This window comes from Lagopus muta, chromosome 3, assembly GCF_023343835.1.
Source record: "Lagopus muta isolate bLagMut1 chromosome 3, bLagMut1 primary, whole genome shotgun sequence".
In the NCBI taxonomy this organism is placed as follows: Eukaryota; Metazoa; Chordata; class Aves; order Galliformes; family Phasianidae; genus Lagopus; species Lagopus muta.
Window position 1 is genome coordinate 20,618,210 of NC_064435.1, and position 15,651 is coordinate 20,633,860.

Consider the following 15,651-nt stretch of genomic DNA (forward strand, 5'->3'; position numbering starts at 1 on the left):
TGCTTCTTTTGCCTTTTAGGAATGAATTCTCCTGCCTTTTTCCAGGACAGAAAAAAAAAAGAAAAAAAAAAGAAAAAAAAGTTGTTCAAGAGAAACAACACTGCAAGAAGTTAAGAGAAGTCAAGTACTTGAGCTGCTCCTCCCCTTTATAGCGAACTATAGTTTCAGGGAATCAGTGTTCTTTGGCAAACATTCCAGCTACCTTGAGAAGTAAAATTTCAGATCTGAGTCTGATCAATTCAGCATAGGGTGCATGGGGAGATGCATTATCTCCCATTTTTATGTCCACAGGGAAGAACCTGTGGTACAGGCAGCATATATTTGGGATTAGTAAGGACCTCTGTTCTGTGCACTTGTGCCTTTCCAGAAAACAATTTTTGGCTCAGACACTGTCCAGAGCTGAAGGAAACAGTATTAAGTAGCTAGGTGGTAAAAGTAAAGGTACAAACTTGTATTTTCTTCCTCTGTGTTTGTTCTTCCCTTAAAATTTTATGTTATGCATGCTGTGTCGATCAGATAAAGTGGCCCCTATTTGTGAGTATTATTTAGAATCTCTTTATTACAGCCACCCTAATGTATCACAAAGTAGAAATATTAGTTAAAAATACTTGCTGTCAGATTTACTGTTTCATTTGCCAGCTCTTCCATTGTTCTGTGATTCTAAAATATAAATCAGCTGGTCCTTCAATTCAGGTTAAAATCCTCCAAATATTATTCCATTTCAGATTTGAAAATTTTCATCTCCATATTCTGAACCTAATTAGCTACCTTGTCTTTGTCTTTCTGTTCACTGTCATCTGCTCTTATTGGAAGTAGAGATGAAGGATTTAATTAGTTTTGGGACCACAACAAGGTTATCTTTAATTTGAACACTACTCTGAGTAATAACTACCTTTCTTTCTCTCCTCATTCTTGTCTCACTGTGCTAGCTCACAGCATTTATGTACATGGGTGAATTTCTTTTGCAAAGTTAACCGTGTTTTGGGTCAATCCATTACTCAACCTGTTACTAAACTGCCTATTCCTCACAGATAGAATTGGATTCTAAGCAGCTCAGAGATTTCAGCACTAATAAACTGTCAGACTTCTACTTGAATCCACCTTTCTATAGGAAAACAAAAGTTAAAAAAACAAAAGAAAAAGAAGAAGATGTCGACTTCATAGATACTCCAACTGCTACTGAGTCCAGCATGTGTCATGGAGGCTGCACAGGCCCGGGCTGGTCACCCTGGTCATCTGGTTCACTAAGGCCATGCCCCTTGCCTTACAACGACAGCCTCAAGTTTGCTCCAGTTTGTTTTGTTTTGCTGCATTTGGTTGCTGGGATTTAGCACAGCTGGGTGACTTGCATTATCCCACTCAGAGATAATGTGGGAAAGCAGCCTTTGTCGTCACTCCCTGCGAGGAGACCAGGGACATCTGCTGTGACTGGACAGTGTCAGCAAGGACAGAAAGGTGCTCCATGCAATGAGGCCTGTCACTTGAGGTTCAAATATGATGTAATTTTAGTTCCTAACTAGAACAGATGAGAGCACTAAATGTAGCATGTATTAGGAAAAAATTAAAATAAAAAAGAAGAATGACTGGATCTAATAGAATTTGGCTGTTCCTAGCTTGCTGCCTTTTATTCTTGGGGTATTTCTACATGATTTTGGCAAGCACTTGTTGGCTCTATTTTACTTGAGTGCTACAGCAACCAAATATTGTCTGAGTGTGCTTACCTTCCTAGTTTTCTCTTTGTGTGTGTGTTTGTTATTTTTTTTCCTTGTAAACAATTTTCATGCGGCTTCCAGTCAGTTCAACTGGGGGGCAGAGTGAGTTCGTAACTGTCTGCAAATTCTCTGCACATGTGCCCCTGGAGAAAACCAAAGCCAACAGAAAGCTTGTTGGCTTCTGCAAGCCCGCTTTTATGTTCAGGCTCACATAAACAACCACAAGGTTCAGAGCCCAGCTGGGAGGCCCCACGGGTGGTCACGGCCATTGCTGCGTGCCCACCTCCCCTGGCAGAGTCAGACATGGCTGCAGGGTATGAGAGCAAGCCTGCACCTACATTTATTGGAATCATCACAGACCATCCTGTGTCGGAAGGGACCCAGAAGGATCATTGAGTCCAACTCCCAGCTCCTCACAGGCCCACCCCAAATCCAAACCCAGTGTCTGAGCGCTGCCCAAACGCTCCCTGAACTCCGCCATGGGGCCGTGCCCACTGTCCTCCACTGCCCCGTGCAGCCCGTTCCGTGCCCGCCGCCCTCCGCTGCAGCCCCTGTCCCTGACCGCCACCCGCCCCTCCCCTGACGCAGCTCCATGCCGTTCCCTCGGGCCCTGTCGCTGTCACACGGAGCGGAGCTCAGCGCTGCCCCTCCGCTCCCTGTGAGGAGCTGCAGCCGCCATCGGGCCTCCCCTCAGCTCCTCTGCTCCGGGCTGCGCAAACACAGCGGCCTCAGCGCTCCTCGTACAATGCACAAGCAGTGTGGGCATGCACCACAGGTATTGGACCAACCGATGTCCTCATGTCTTACAGCAAGAGAAGGGAGGCAAGCACGTGCATGGGAAGTGCTGGTGCTGAGACCTGCAGAGGTAGCCAGGAGTGTTGGTGAAGGTAAAAATGAGGATTATCCAAGGGATGCAGTTGGTCAGTGCTGCTGGATCTGCTTTGGCAGAGGTGACGCTGAAGTAGCAGGCATCTTCCACATTCCAGAATGATACCCGTTCTGTCTCCTTCAACTGTCTTGAGGACATTTATCACAAATTTATCACCACTTACCATGTGGGTATCAAATGGAGAAAGGGGAAGAGTGTGTACTATCAAGGAAAAGGCAAAGACAACTCATGCAAGCCAGAAAACTGATGCCAAAAATGCTTTCATTACTATCTCTTTGCAGTGACAGACAATAGGAAACCTTTCTCCATTATCTGTGGAGGACAAAGTTACTGAAGAGGCTGCCAGAAAAGCTGTGTAACAACAGTGCATGAAGGAGCAGAGTGTTCCCCTTCCTGAGAGTGAAACCCCAGGGATTCTGTCCTCATTTTTTCAATATGCTTGAAGATCTACCTGCCCACTATTAAGAAGTCAAGGGCATGACAAAGCCTGGCCAATTAGAAAACACCTTTCCAGAAGCAAGGAGCCTGGACCAGCTTCCAGAGGAGGCACTGAGCAATCTGGATGGGATGGATGCAGAGATGTCCTGGTCAAGACTGGCAGGGAAACCAAGTAGAGGCAACTGTTCCCTACATCCATATTTGATCCAGATGAGATTTTCACTCATGTCCGGATAACGCTGCTTCCTTGAGATCCCTCTATTTTCTCTGTTTTTACATTTATCGTGGCCCTGTTATCTGATGGGTGCCTAACACAAAAAGAACAACTAGCGTGTGTAGTGCTGGAAGACCCACCAAAGCTGGGCTCTTCCCAGGTTTGGCATGCAGGGATGCTCAGACAGGCAACAACTGAGCTCCTGGGGTTGATCTGCAAAGATACTATCATCCTGTACAAGAGAAAACAGGTTTCCCCACTGCTCATCTGCCTCTAAAATCCTCAGGGCAATGGGATGTGTTGTGACAGGGTACTGGTGTCTTCAGAAGGGTTAAGGTGACACCAGAATTCCTGAATGTGGGCACTGAGATGCTATATCAAAAGTGCTCTGAAATTAATCTTAAGAATCAGGCCATTTATATGTTGGTAAATTTAGCAAGGTTGTATAGTAGTGTTTCCATGCAAAGGTGCAGGTTGGTGGTTAGTTATGACAATTAAATACCAGCAACTACTTAGTAAGTTATACAGCAGTGGATGGCAGTGGATCAAGGATAGGGGGAAGAAAAAGTGGAGGAAAATGAGGGAGTGGAAGTACTGGCAAAGAAAAATAAGAAAAAATAAAAAACATACAACATTTGCCAACTGAGACAAATGTTGCGAAGATTTTATTTAAAGCTGGAAATGTTCCTTTTCAATATAGGTGGGACAAAAAATACAGATGACTGAATTCCTGTTACAGATTTCTGTTATTTTCTCCCTGCTGAAGAAAGATTTATTTGGGAGCAAAAGGATATTTCTACCCTGTATCTTTGTTTTTCTGCACTCACTATCGCTGTGTGCACCGTTGATTTCCACAAGGCTGTCAGGCAGTTGGGCTCTCCTCCAGCAAATACTTAAGCACACGTGTAACGCTACAGTCGGCCTAAGGTTATCCATGTGCTTAGATGACTTTGGGTCAGGATCTTAATGTCTCTGCTGCTCAGATGTCACTTCCACACAGCAAGGAAGAGACACTGAAGGGCTAGACAATCAGCAAATATTGTTGAGAGACTGCAAAGGTCCTGGCAAGAGGGCTCAGGGATAACTCACTACATGAAATATTACTTTCAGCTGTAGGGAAAGAATTAAAAAATAAAAAAAAATAATAAAAAAAAAGCATATCAGTTATTCTCCGTTTGAGAATATGGGGCATTTGAACCAATCAGCAAATTGAGATGAAGTGAGCCTGGTATAGTTAAATGGGAGATGGGTGAGCTGTGTCGGGCCTGAGAGCAGAGGGAGCATGCTTCTCAGGAGCTCACACTGTCTGCATTGCGTGCAATGATGGCCTCCCCTGCCCACACAACCCTTTGCTGAATCCCACTTCAGATGAAGACCTTTGTCTCTAAATAACCTTGCTCAAAGTGCTTTATTTGATCCAAAGTGATTTTCCCCCCACGTGTTGCCAAGTAATCCACTCTTCTCTTATCCAAATGGCTTTTCCCTGCTTTCTGTCAGTGTGGCCCTCACACAAGAAAGAAAACAAGTGCACACGACTGAAACACATCAGTTAATGGAAAGCATTCTTGTTCAGCAGCAGTCAGCCTTCTGGATGGCCCCTTAGAAGGTGCTGATTGCAATTACTGGTTGATAGGCTTTTTTTTTTTTTCAGTAATAAGTATTTATTTCACTTTTCATCTGCTCTCATGTGTTTGAACTTGCCTCCTGGTGCTTCAGTGCCCATGAGCTGGAATCCCTGTGTGGATGCTTCTCATCCAGCACACTTGCTACTATTATTCATGGTGCAAGAGCCTTCCATGTGCAGCACACACCCAAGGTGTTTGCAGAGGGAGGAATGATTGCTGCCCATCCGTACACCTCCAGATCTGCTCCAGGTTGTTGCACGGGAACCCAAAATTATTGTTCCTGGATGAGAAACTGCTTACAGTCTCTGGGAGCAGGAATTAATGCAAATAAGAGTCCTGGTACATATATGGAGAGCATAGGATTTTCTTACAGTGCTGCATTCCTGGGAAACCATCTTCCACCTGATTTGACTCGAACAATAATTCTTTCACTGGGCCACCTTCAATGAATGGGGTGGGCTGAGCCACTTGTGCTGACTGCTTTTCTTTCAAACCCCCCTTTGCCTGCAATGCCATGTCAGCTGTATGAAAACTAAAATGTCTTTTCCTGTGGGTTTTTTTTTTTCCCACCCCATTTTTCTGCAAGAGCAAAAGTCAATATGACAACATTTTGCTGTCTCTTTTTTATCTGTTCTTCTGATGCCAATGGAAACATTACCCCCTTTCAAGCAGCAAGCTGCAGTCACCAGCAAAATACAGAGGTTTTTTTAAAGTAGTATATTAAAATCATGTCTGCTCACTGGGTTGGGGTATTTTTTGTTTGTTTGTTTGTTTTTGTTTTGTTTTTTAATTTTCTTTTTAAAAGCATTAGAAGTCATGGATATTTGAGGGAAGACTCCAAGATAAAGCACTTTTCCAAGTATTGTTATTGTAAGAGAAACATCAAGTGAATTCCCAGCTGCTGAAACGATGGGGCTCCCTTCTGAGAGCAAGGCTGCCTCACTGGCTGACACCGGGGAAGATCTTCTGTGGGTTCAAAGACCACGTCAGATAGTATTTCTGCTCTCTGTGTGTCTTCTGGTTTATGGGCAAACAAATGTTATCTATTGTTAGCTCTGCAAATCCAAAACAAGAGTGGGAGGAAAAGCAGGATCTGGTCTCACTTAGCAATACTGTGACTGTGTGTAAGCTATGTCATATATCCAGATGTCCATCTGTTAGGGTGCTCCCACTAGTTATAGGTGGCTATGTACATTTTCAGGAGTTACAGACAGCTATGTGTATGTTGTGAGACACAGCACATAATGCAGAGAAGCTCCAGCAGCCCATCTATTGTGTGAAAGTCCATTTCCTGCAGCAAGAGAGGAACGTGGTCCCACGTGGACAAAGCACATTTGTTTCTCAGCAGTCTTCAGTCCCTGAATATCTTTTTTATGCATTTTTCCAGCCAGTGCCCATATCTCATCACTTTCTGCTCACTTGGCTGATTGACACCTCCAAAGAGACAGATCTGGCATTGGGGGTTTAGTGTGGAAAAATGAAGCTAAGTCAGCAAATATCCACTTTTCTGCCACTTTCAGCTGGATTTTTGGGCCTGTGAGGAATGAGTGCTGTTGCTTTCATCTTGGTATGTCCAAGTGGCATCCCTGCCAAGCTTCCCCTAGCATGAGTAAAACACCATTGAAATGTTTTATGCTGTTAAAATGCACGTGTTATATCATCTAGCTTTGTGAAATAGAGTTTAAGAGCCAAAATGTTTAAATTCTCCCCCACGTGCACACATTTTTGACAGAATTGCAGTTAGGTCGCAATGCACTACATAACATTGTGGATTCACAATCCCTGGGAACATTCGAGGCAAGGATGGATTGGGGCCCTGGGAAGCTCTGCCTGGTGGGTGGCGCGTGGCAGGGAAGTTGGAGCTCAATGGTCTTTCAGGTCCCTTCCAACCTAAATCATTTTATGATGCTATGATTCTGATAGAGACTAGGCGATCTCTTTTTAACCTAAGATCCCAAACTTTCTGTTGTGTTGTACAAACATCATTGTCAAATGTGTGCAAGTGTTGTACAAGAGCTGCATTAAGTGAAGAAAGTGTATTACGGTACAGCTTAACTTGTGTGAGCTGACATGCCTTCCATGTCGGCTTAATTATTATATGTGATACATGTAGTATATGCTGGGATTTAAAAAGTTCATTGTATTATTCTTGTTCTTCTAGACTGCCAGTGGTATTCCAATTAATGTAGCATATTTTCTTTTTAAGGCACATATTTTAGACAGTTGGCTCCGCCTTTCTCTGTTGCAATAACTCCATGAGCCCTTATCACTGCTTTTCTCTATGGTATGACAGAAAGATGAACACCACATTTCCCTCTGTCTGTGCATCCTTCTGTCTACTCCAATTTTCCAAAAGTATTTCATGGTGGTTTGGGGCAAGCTAAAAGCTAGGAGCTGGGCTGGGGGTGGGCAGAGGTGGGCTGTGCTTCATCCCCATTCCAGGACATCCCAATGGCCGCATAAACAGAGGTGCCCCGTGTGGGGATTCCAGCCTGTACGCCCCTTTGCTTGAACAGAAAAGGGCTTATTCTGCTGCATGTGGGGATGTGGGAGGAAGAGGAAGAGATGTGCTTTCTCGAGGGTGAGCCCCACTTGGACTGGGGGTCGTTGGGCTGCCGGGGCGCCCACGATGCTTCAGACGTGCCCCCCGTGTGACAGATGACCTATTGAAATAATTTCAGAGCAGTGCTACGGTTGCCACGACAACCAGTGCTCTCTTGGCTTTCATCTGGCCATGTGACAGCGCTTTGACGTCAGCTGGAGGCAGAGCCTGTGGTTTCAGCCGCGCAGCCAAAGCTGTGTGAGAACCCAGTGGATGCTGGATTTATCCCCGCCGCCGCCACTGCCGCTGCTGCTGTTTCTCAGGGGCTGCCAGAGCATGGACTATTAAAAACTTGCATTTCTGCAGTGTGAGGTAACTGTTTGCTTTATATTCTTGTCAGGTATTTTTAAGCAAAAAAGTAAAAGAAAAAAAAAAAAAAGATGCAAAGCAGCTTATTGTGAGGGTGTTTTTTCACTTGTTTGTTTTGGCTGAAGTTTGTGGTGATGAACGAGCCCGGTGCTATCAGATAGATGCAAAGCAGCTTCTAGTCACTAATTCTGCGTGCAGACTGCTAAGCAGAGTTAGATTTAGATTAACGATCCGTGAAAGCGGAATAAAACGATATTGTTCTCATTTGACACTTTCAGAATATAAATAAATGTGAGTGATTCTAGGTGAATCCGTTTGGGAGTTAAAAGAAATCACGCTTAGCTATGTCGTTGATCTGGGCATCACAGCTTTACACTTCTGTTAGAACTTGTGCATTTGTTAACACTGACCGTCCAGCGGTTTGGTCCCCAGCTTGCAGGGAGTGGGAGGCCAGCAGTGGATGCATGGGGAGCAGCTCGCTGCCGGGTCCCTGAGCTGGAGCTGTGAGCTGGCTCTGTCCACAAGGCTCTGGACACTGCTCCTGGTCCCTGTCCTTGGCTCAATGATGTTTACAGAGGGAAGGACCGATAGCTTCCTGAGAGTGTGTCTGAAAAATGTGCCAAGAAAGCAACGTGTTTGTAACACAGGCTTTTTGTCACATGCAAGGATTTTTATTTTTATTTTTATAATTATTCCGTGGTGGGTTACGGGTAGTTGGGACAGCTATAAAAAGAATAGCGGCTTGAACAGCACCGTGGTAATAGGAAAATAAATGCTATTTGGGCGTTTTTTAAAAAGAAGAGATCTTGCTGTGTGTCCGTGTTACGCTGCTGGCTTGGAGGAGGCTGTTTGCAGAAGGAGATTCCAGGGCTGCTGAAGTTTGGTGCCACGGCCGGAGTTTGTGTGCAAGCACACATATTCGCCTTGAGGACAGATCACAGCTGAAACATCGTGTGCGTTATTTCCTGGAAAAGTATGTTAGACCGCTCTTATCTTCCCTAATTAAATACTCCAGCTCCCTTCCTCCCAAAGTTCAAAGAGTTTATTGATAATGGTAATGATTTGCTAAAGCGGCTGCCGCTCTGAAATGACCACAGAACTGCACAAATATTTAAAGCACGGCACAATAAAAGATAAGAAAAAACGGCTTAAAAAATACCCTAATATTACTAACTGCAGCAGAAGTAATTGTCTCAGAAAGGGAGCCAAGGCAGAGATTAACACTGAAAGCTCCTCTGTAAGGAAAGTTGTGGCTTAGTGCTCTGGATCTCACTGCATTTGGCACGCTTAATGGACCAACAGGGATAATTGCAGCTGAAGCCTCTAAGCCATTTTGCTTGGCACTATTTGTTCCTTACAAGATAGCTCATGTGTCCGAATTATCAATGTTTTGGCGACTGAAATATTTTAAATTGTGTTTAATAAATTTTTCTCATGCATCAGTGCATGCAAAGTCCCCCCTCCTTCCTCGCAGTGGGTTTAACAAGGAGTGACAACAGCCGCACAGCTCCACCACAATGGGACAGCCCCTGCCCTCCGGGCTGCCCTGGGTCACCACAGGGATGCTCCATGCCCCCACCTGCTTGCAGACACTTCAAAAATGTCTGCAAAAAAATGAAAAATAATGGAGGCAGCATTCACTCAAGTGATATTCATTAGAAATATTTTAAAAATTTGTTCATCATCTCCAGCTTAACAGGCATATCTTTCTTTAGTTTCCCCAAGGATGATGAACTACCGCCCATGTCACCAGAGGGATGCATCCTGCCTGGCAGAGTAAGCAGCTCTGTTCCCTCTCATTGGGTCCTGTGGGCTCTGGACATCCTGCCACTCTCTTTGAGCCTCAGGGCAGGCATGGCAGGGACAGCAAGGAGAAAGCTTGTGGCATGGGATCCTGCAGTGCATGCAGAGGGCATGGATCTCTGCTCAGAGGAGGGGAAGGGATCTGTGTGAGAGCGCTCCCTGGTCCATGTATTTCTTCCTGATAACTTTGTGCTCTTGTTTTGTTGGTCACCTCTGTACAAACCCTTTCATCAAAGGCTTGGGTTTTATCTCAGAAGGGTATGAAATTCCCAGCAAGCAGAACACTGAGCATCCCTTCAGCCCTTCACCCACTGTGAGAAAAGACCAAGCAGCCTTTGGGTCCCTGCCTCCTTCCCATGACTGAGGAGCAAGAAGGGGGCTGCAGCCCACCCCTATTCTTCTGCCAAGTGCCATGGCTCTAGGATCACCAGCTTCCTTGGGCTTGAAATCCTCTAACACAAATAAAAAATAAATGGCATGTGCATGGGATTGGTGGCATCTCACCTGTTTCTGAGGACACCCAGTAGACTCCATAGCTCCTGTCAGCCTTGGCTCTTGCAGGTGTCACTCCCTTGCAAGTAGAGGTGGAGGACAGCGTCTCCTCCACAGTCCCTTCAGCCACAAGAAGGGGTGAGCAGCCCACTAATTAGTCAGGAGCTGGAGCCTTCACCTAGGTGAGACTGGCTGAAAGCAAGGCTAAGCTCTCCCTGAGTCACTTCTCTCGCAACTGAATGCAGTCAGGGGAATTAAAAACACACTCAAGCTGTTGATGCCTCCAGCCTAGTAATAATAATGCACTCGAGCCTTTAGTGTGCTCTACCTTGATCTGGTTGAGCTGATGGTCAATGACAATCTAAATTTAGGCTAGAAGCATAAGAAAACCTACAAAAAATAATCCCTGCAGTGCAGAGCACTGACTCCTTCCTCTGTTTCTCATACAGAAGGTGATTTCTGCTGTCACCTTAAAGGTCCCAGCTGCTACTCAAGGCAGCATTTCCTTGGGGAATTGAATTCCCCCTATGGGGGAACTGTCAAACAGTGGGAACTGCCGCAGCTGTATTGGGTTTCAGACTCTTAAGTTACATCTTGCAGAAGCTGGTTTCCACGCTGCTAAAAATCATCACGTTCTGCTAATTTAATGTCCCGCATCAACTTTAACAACAACTGGTTTAAATGATAACTGAGCAGCAGTAGGGAGTTGACATTTTAATCAACAGTTGCTTTTCCAATTAAAGCCAGATGCCATGCGTGTGGTACTCCGAATGCAAAATAAAAGTTGACCTCATTGTTGGTTCCAAGCACAGAAATCCTCACTCCGGAATGTTGTTGGTAGCCATATTTTAGAAGCAATCTTCCATGGTGAGCCAAAGTCTACGCAGACAGTTAGAGTCAGATAACAGTTTGAAAAATTTAATATGTTTTGGCTGTACTTTTGCTGCTGTTAAATTTATCTTCTTAAACGGCAGGGAGTATAAGTTGAGGTTTGAGAAACAGTAATTTTGTAATTATTTTACATGGATCGAATTATTCTGTCATCAGATTTGCATTTCAGACAGCATTACAGTATGAAAATATAATTAGAAACTGTAATTCAGGAATTGCTGAATGCGATATTTCCCAGAGGGAGCACTGTGAAGGAGCACTGCCCTTTTTACAGCTTCACCAAACACTGGAATCCCAGAGGTGGGCTCCAAGTTCTAAAGTCCTGCATTCTGCGGTCCCAACGCACTGCTGACTTTCTTCCGATCTTTGGGATTTTTTTCGTGTGTGAGATTCATTTCCACAGAAACATTCAATCACGGAGAGCTGAAGTGCTCAGAGCCTGTTAACTGAATTTCAGTCTGGCTGTGCTGGGAGCTGATGAATTGCCTGCAGCCACAGAATGACACTGAGATAACGTAAGGATTTGATTTACACCCAGAAAAGCCAAGAAGCTTGTAGTTTGGGCTGAATGCTGTTTTGAATTTGTCCAAAGCCTGAAATTCTTAGCTGTACCTCCTCTCACTGGAAGGAGCAGAGGACAAGGCTTGGCTTAATCCTGCTTCTCTTCTTTTCAACATTTGGGACGTTTTGCTTAATTGTTCACAATGTTTTAGCTGCATTGGCAATTCTTAAGGGTTCATTGATTATGCTTATTATAATACTTGGTTTATAAGTAACTTGGCTAGAAACAAGCACAACCTCTCTTTTTAGTTGGGCTTATGTTGAGCAATCCCCTCCTATTCTTCAGGAAACAAACACTCTTAGGGAGAAAATTAACCATGGCAAGTTCTTCCCACCACCTTGCCAGTACATGGGATGCCAGTGTGTGGAGCAGAGCTCACGATGCTCAGAGCAAAGCCAGTAGAAGGCAGTTTCTGAGTGTGAGATGTGTTTAGTGCTTCCTTCTCCTCATACATCCCTTGGGGTTTTGCTAAGACAGTCCCTGCGTTCCCTTCTGCCATGCTAAGGGCCACACAATGCTGGTACAAAGGAGGATACCTGCCTCATCACTTGAATTTGGGTGATGCACATCCTGTCACCTGCACCTGGTATGTGAGTGGAGGACAGGAGCTGCATGGCATCATCACAAAGTTGGAAAGTATTTTTGTTAGAGAGGATGTAATTAGGCCAATTTGATCCTTGCGGACAATGTGGCCTTGCCTGGGGACACCAGGAGGAAGGTGCACACTGGGGCTGCAAGGCTTGGAGCAGGAGGGACAGGGAGCATTCTGCCCAGCTTTTCTCCTTGCTGGTGTTGCCACAACAGATCCAGCTCATCCTAAACATGAGCTTCAGTCAGGCACCTCTTGGAGAGGCTGAAGCAATTCAGCCCTGCGCCCTCCAGGCAGAGTGCTCTGCTCTGCTGTGCGACTGCTCCTTGCGGCAGCCTGAGATGCTGGGGGCAATGAGCACAAAGCTGCTGATTATTTCCCCAACTGCTGTGTGGTTTCTATCACAACACTATTCTTTTGTGCAGAATGGCAGCTTGATTGCAGAGTCCTCTTTAACTTCACAATTTTAGCAAGCCCAAGCCCAATTAGAGCAATTATATCTCAGCAGAAACACGGTCTGTTGTCCGCTGGACCCGTCTGTCAAGTGTCCTATTCATAGCTGTTTTTCTTGCATGGGGGTTTTCATATGGAGTCACTTTGACCCTTCTAAAACAGCCTCATCTGAAGGACATTTCTGCATTCCTGTAGACTTTTTTTATGGGTTGATACGAACAAGAAGAGTGCAGGATTTTGGCTGGGCAAGGATGCATCATTCAGCTTAACCACAGTCTTCTCTTGCTTGAACACCTCTGACAGAGCAAGCAGGATCCCTCACTTTTAATTATTTTACTTCCAAAGATTGAGAATGTGATCAGAATTGCTGTTCTCCCTTGCTGTGTTGAAAGATTTCCCTAATCAGAATCCTCAACCTGAGCTGTAAGATGTGTTTGAGGGCTGGTGCTGGAAGATTCAGTCCCTTATGGCACCATTTGGCCATTGAGTGGTTCAGGAGCATGGGGCAGTGGGCACTGCTGCAGGAGGGCCATCTGCTGTCTATGTTACCTATGAAGCAAGAGATGAGAAGCGGAGCTATATAAAAGTAGAAGCGATGTACTCGGGAGGGTACCAGCCTCCTGCACAAAGCAAAGGCTTTCTGTATCTCATACCTCTTCCTGAAGGGTGAATCTGAGGAATAGATTTTGTACATGCCTGAAATTGTCTTCCAGTTGTACTTGAGGACAGTCTTCAGGCGAGAAAGGAGTTAAAGCAAGTCACTGTTACACTTAGGGGCCTTGTCTAAAATAGCTACTTTTGTTTTGTTTGCTGAATTCCCCGTGCTTTTCCATGGCTGTTCCCATTATTCACTTCTTTCCCAAAATAACATTTTTAACCAGAGGAGCAGCCGGGACCGGGAGCAGAGGGGATCTGTAGCCAGAGCTGGACGGCTGCATGCCCACATGTGTCTGCATTGAGCCTGTGCTGACCTGTCACAGGAAGCTGAGGGCAGACCACAGGGCAGGTGGCAACTCCCCACAACTGGGGCAATTTTGTCTCATACCCCAATGAGCTGGGATGCAGCCCCAGGGTGGCTTTGGGTTCCCATGCTTGAAAAATGACCCAGAGGAGCAGCTGCTCTGAGGTTTCCAGCCAGGCTGCTTGCGGGCATCTCCTTCTTGTCACCATGTCCTTCATGCTCAGGCACCAGAAATGGGTGCTGGCAGTGGGGACTTGGAGAGGAAACATGGGAATCTAAAAAGAACCTAAAAATCAGATGTTCGTGGTGGTGGCTTGCTGTGCTATATCTGAGCAGTTTGCCTTCACCGTGACCGTCCAAGCATGCAAATACTGCGTGGGGAGAGGGGAGCTTCCCATTCTTGCTGTCCCTGCACAAACCGGAGCGGGGGGAGTGCGGGGTGGAGAGCAGATTCCTTGCTGGGAGCTTTGGCATGCAGGACCCTGGCTCAGCCCCACTTGAAGCAGCCTCTATGGAAAGCCCCAGAGTCGCTGTAAATGTAGCAGACAAAGAGTGTCCAGATGAGTCACTGCGGCTCAGACAGGTGCTGCTGCTAAATCCAGGGTGCGGTGGGACTGGAGCAGCAGTGCCTCAAGCCATCTAGGTCACAATTCCTTTCCAACACCCCTTTACCAAGAGGTAACAGCTTGCTTCCCCAGATGTTAGCTTTTTTTGTGTGTGCGTGTGTGTGTGTCTCTGCATTAATATTCAAGTACATGACAAGTTATCAGGTGTCCTGCAATAACAGCCATGCAGTGGCTGCTGTCCTACCAAACTCAATAGGGAACATCCCCAGCACTGGAGCTCAGGGACTGAAACTGCTCCCTATCCCTGGCACAGCTCTGCTCTTGGCCAAATCCCATCCTCCCGTGTAGGAGGGTTTAGTACCCTGTCTGAGCATCTGGGCCTGTCCTGCGTGCAGATGGCACAAGGTCTCTCCTAGGAAGGGTGAGGATATTCAGCAGATGGAAGAGGGAATTTCCCTGCCTGTTGGCTTTTCAGTGCTAGGAATGCACTCAGAGGCATTTGCTTGTATTTATTTTAAATATATGAAAATTGCAGATTTGGGTACCCTGTGCTACACTCCCCTCCAGTTTCTCCAGAATGAGTAAATTGCCATCGTCTGTATTAAACCTATTAAACGCTCTTCCCCTCTTCAGTCAGACATCAGCACTACCCACTTCTGCAATGCTAGTAATGTGCCTAATACCTGGTATGGGGACCCTGCAAGAGGGAAGTGATGTCTCTGTGCTCTCACTATAGCACCTGAGTGTCAGGAGAGACAAAAAAGCAAAGGACATGTCACAGTGCAGTTTTCCCCCAGTATGTTATTTGTGTTGTATTCAACAGCCACATTTTTGTCCCTGAAGAATTGTGTCTGTGGGACTTTGAGAAAGTCAGGGGACCATTGACCTGTATCCTTCTCCACAGCTTTCCAAACACAGCCAGTTGGATTTTTACTTCCCCTGCTAGACCCCAAACATGTGCATGCAACAGCAAAGTTCTCCTCTTTTGTTTGCAAGCAGAAATCGCTGTGCTCATATTGCCCAGAATAACAGAAGGATTTAGGAAGGCGAGCATTAAGGCATTTTTCAGAGTTGTTGAGTATGTTTTAATCCTTATTAGCCCTGAGCAATTGTCTCCCAGGGAAGGAGAGGTGTAATTAAAAATGTGCCCTGCGCATCCTGCCCTGCATGCTCACAGCTGCTCCTCCAGTGAAACCAAAATGGCACTCTGAAAGACAATGGAAATATTTCTTTCACAAAACCACAACCAAGCTTTTCTTCATCAGGGGGAAAAAAAGCTGAACCTTTCTTAAATTTCCAGTTCCACTGAGCATCTGGCTCTAATGTACAGTTCCTCAACTTTGCTGGGTTTTTAACCAAAATGTGCTCCTGTTTAAAAGCATAGGCTGTTTAAAAACACATCTTCCAACAAATGCCCATTCAACTGTCTGTGTGCCACAGCATCATTTGCATTCCTTGTTCTGTGCCATCATTTGCTTCAGTGTCTCCCCTGAAGATCACCACTCATATTCCTTACCAACCAAATTCAGCCATCTGATTTTGCTG

General features: G+C 45.6%; 1 protein-coding gene across 1 annotated transcript in view; it reads left to right on the forward strand.

Annotated features, from left to right (window-relative positions):
• Positions 1–7,623: 7,623 nt before the first annotated feature.
• The window catches only part of NCALD (neurocalcin delta), a 49,623-nt gene continuing 41,595 nt past the window's right edge, over positions 7,624–15,651 (forward strand). The window contains exon 1 of the mRNA XM_048940090.1: positions 7,624–7,792. The gene's annotated coding sequence lies outside the window, so the exon portion shown is untranslated. The remainder of the gene's footprint in view (positions 7,793–15,651) is intronic.